General features: G+C 44.8%; 1 non-coding gene across 1 annotated transcript; it reads left to right on the top strand.

Moving 5' to 3' along the window:
• Nucleotides 1-3,075: 3,075 nt before the first annotated feature.
• On the top strand, nucleotides 3,076-3,147 carry TRNASTOP-UCA. Its single transcript has one exon. It is a non-coding gene; the product is annotated as a tRNA-Sec (tRNA).
• The last annotated feature ends 461 nt before the right edge of the window (nucleotides 3,148-3,608 follow it).

Below are 3,608 nucleotides of genomic sequence, written 5' to 3'. Positions count from 1 at the left end.
GTATGTTTCCTTGGAGCATAGCTTCAGGTTTATGTTTAAGTTCTGAGAGAAGAGGACATTTCTCTGGTAAGTGAACATTATTGTGCTTTGGGAACTTAAAGATTGGGCTTTAAAGGAGGAATTGTAGGTTAGTGATAGGCAGAATAAAAATGCAAACTTTGAAGGGCATATTGGAATGTGGGTGGCCATCTCTAAGGGCGGCGCCATAAAGAGCTGTCCACGACCATTATCGAAACAAGATGGGCGGCTATCTTTCGTTTCAATAATACGGTCGGGGCCGGCCAAATCTCAACATTTGGGTCGACCTAAGAGATGGCCGGCCTCGGTTTTCCCCGATAATGGAAACCGAGGCCGGCCATCTCAAACCCGGCCAAATCCAAGCCATTTGGTCATGGGAGGAGTCAGCATTTGTAGTGCACTGGTCCCTCTCACATGCCAGGACACCATCTGGGCACCCTAGGGGGCACTGCAGTGGACTTCATTAATTGCTCCCAGGTATATAGCTCCCTTCCCTTGGGTGCTGAGCCCCCCAAACCCCCCCCTAAACCCACTCCCCACAACTGTACACTACTACCATAGCCCTTATAGGTGAAGGGGGGCGCCTACATGTGGGTACAGTGGGTTTCGGGTGGGTCTTGGAGGGCTCCCATTTACCACCACAAGTGTGACAGGTGGGGGGGGATGGGCCTGGGTCCGCCTACCTGAAGTGCACTGCACCCACTAAAACTGCTCCAGGGACCTGCATACTGCTGTCATGGAGCTGGGTCTGATATTTTTCTGGCTGGCATAGAGGCTGGTAAAAATTTTCTTTTTTTAGGGTGGGAGGGGTTGGTGACCACTGGGGGAGTACGGGGAGGTGTTCCCCTATTCCCTCCGGTGGTCATCTTGTCACTTTGTGCACCTTTTTGAGGCTTGGTCCTGAAAATAAATGGACCAAGTAAAGTCGGCCAAATGCTCGTCATGGCCGGCCTTCTTTTTTCCATTATCGGTCGAGGCCGGCCATCTGTTAACCAAGCCCCCGTCCCGCCTTCGGTACACTGCCGACACGCCCCCTTGAAGTTTGGCCGGCCAAAGCAGTTGAGGGCGGCCAAAATCGGCTTTCGATTATACCGACTTGGCCGCTATTAGGAAATGGGTGGCCATCTCCCGATTTGTGTCAGAAGATGGCCGCCCTTCTCCTTCGAAAATAAGCAGGTTTTTCAACTAATCTCCATACTCTTTTCCCCCTAGTTTTAAAACTTGAACTTTGTACCACAGCATTAACAGATAGCCTCTAGCAGGCACTGCAGGACCTAGCTTATATTGGGGGGGGGGGGGAGGGGGGAGAGAACAGTGCTGGAGGAAGGAAAGAAGGAACAAATATAATAGAAGCTGCTTTTGCAGTCTTTAGAGGCAAGCACACTGGAAAGAGCAAGAGTCCATGTGGACATAGTGGAGGAGTGGCCTAGTGGTTAGGGTGGTGGACTTTGGTCCTGGGGAACTGAGGAACTGAGTTTGATTCCCACTTCAGGCACAGGCAGCTCCTTGTGACTCTGGGTAAGTCACTTAACCCTCCATTGCCCCATGTAAGCCGCGTTGAGCCTGCCATGAGTGGGAAAGTGCAGGGTACAAATGTAACAAAAATAAAATAGATACTATTGGAGATTCTACATGGAATGTTGCTACTATTGGAGATTCTACATGGAATGTTGCTATTTCACTAGCAACATTCCATGTAGAAGGCTGCGCAGGCTTCTGTTTCTGTGAGTCTGACGTGCAGGACGTCAGACTCACAGAAGCAGAAGCCTGCGCAGCCACATTGGTGATCTGCAAGGGCCGACCTCTAGATGTGCTAGTGGAATAGCAACATTCCATGTAGAATCTCAAATAGTAGCAACAGTGGAGGAGTGGCCTAGGATGGTGGACTTTGGTCCTGAGGAACTGTGTTGGATTCCCACTTCAGGCACAGGCAGCTCCTTGTGACTCTGGGCAAGTCACTTAACCCTCCATTGCCCCATGTAAGCCACATTGAGCCTGCCATGAGTGGGAAAGCGCGGGGTACAAATGTAATAAAAAAAATAGTGCTCCAGCAATGTGGCCAGGCATGCCAGCTAGCCAGTGTTGTGTGGGCTGCAGGAGCTGGTAGCTGGGGCCATGGTCCTGTTTGGCTCTCAGTAGACGAGGGGCGCAAAAGTAGCTCCAGGGCACCATAACCTCTTGAGCCAGCCTGGTTTCTAGTTACTAAGTACCCAGGATGTATTGAGGTCTGCAGTAAAGCTTACTTTGAAGCTGCTTTCCTTCAAGAGAGGCTAACCTTTAGTGCCATCTAGAAAAGATTTGGGTACCTTCACCGTTTTAACTTCCAGAGATTATCATTTTTACTTCACACCATTCTAAATTTTATTCTCTTTGTAATGGAGGGAATGTGATCTTGTCTGATACTGAACATCAGTGTAAGGGTCTGAAACTTTAAATCTCTTTATCCTTTTATTTAAAATTGCAGTGATTAATTGCCTTACCAATTCCTGATTTCTCTGCATAATTATTTACGCAACTAGCATAAAAGTCTGTTCAAATCAATGAGGTGAGTGAAAGCAATTGTTCCTTAAAATGATCCAGAAAAGAGAGACAAAGAATAGCAAGAATAATGGTAGGAAATGAAGACAATGATACAGGCACCTTGTAGATGCTGTTACTGCTGCCTCTCAGTCTGTTTTGTATTGCCTCCTTGTGGCCACTACTGTTACTACAGCCTCTCACCCAATAATGACAACTTTAATTAAACACATGAAGGTACATACAAAAAAATCATTTCTTTATTGAATTTCATTTTCAATTAGAACAGCAGGTTACAAGAAATTTTTTTTAAAAATCTAATTTTAAGCAAAGTTGTATACAGTACATTTAAAACATTTAATTATATAAGTCAACAAAATATTCATTACATAACTAAATACAGGTTAATAAATAAAATTCATGCACTAGAAAAGAACAAATCTATATGTAAAAAAAGAACAATGAACAAGTTTACCAAAATTACTGACTATAAAAGGTAACACTATTAAGAATAGTGGTCTGGTAGCATTTTAATATAGTGGGGGTATAGCTCAGTGGTAGAGTGTTTGACTTCAGATTAAGAGATCCCTAGTTCAAATCTAGGTGCCTCCTTGCATGTAGGTAAAGCCTTTCATCTGTCTGGAGCAGAGGAGTATCCTAATGATTAGTGAACTAGACTGAGAACTATGAATCTGTGTTCAGTTCCCACAGTAGCTCCCTTTGACCCTGAGCAAGTCACTTAACCCTCCATTGCCCTAGGGACAGAGAAAGTACCTATATGTAAACTGTTTTGGTTGTACCATAGAAAGGCAGTATGAGGTCCTTTTACAAAGGTGCACTTAAAATAAGCATGTGCTAAACGCTAGAGACGCCCATATATTCCTATAGGCAGGCGTTTCTAGCATTTAGCGCACACTAAAAATGCTATGGTGCCTTTGTAAAAGACCCCCTATATGATATATTAAACATTTGATTTACTGCCTAGCTTAACCAGATCAAGGCAGTGTACGTATTATAAAAATACATAACAATAATTCTTTAAAACATTGAAAAGAACTCCAAAGGACAGACAG

Source organism: Microcaecilia unicolor, chromosome 3 (assembly GCF_901765095.1).
Source record: "Microcaecilia unicolor chromosome 3, aMicUni1.1, whole genome shotgun sequence".
NCBI classification, from domain to species: domain Eukaryota; kingdom Metazoa; phylum Chordata; class Amphibia; order Gymnophiona; family Siphonopidae; genus Microcaecilia; species Microcaecilia unicolor.
The sequence above is the reverse complement of the archived record's forward strand: the minus strand, read 5'-3'. Positions and strand labels throughout refer to the sequence as shown.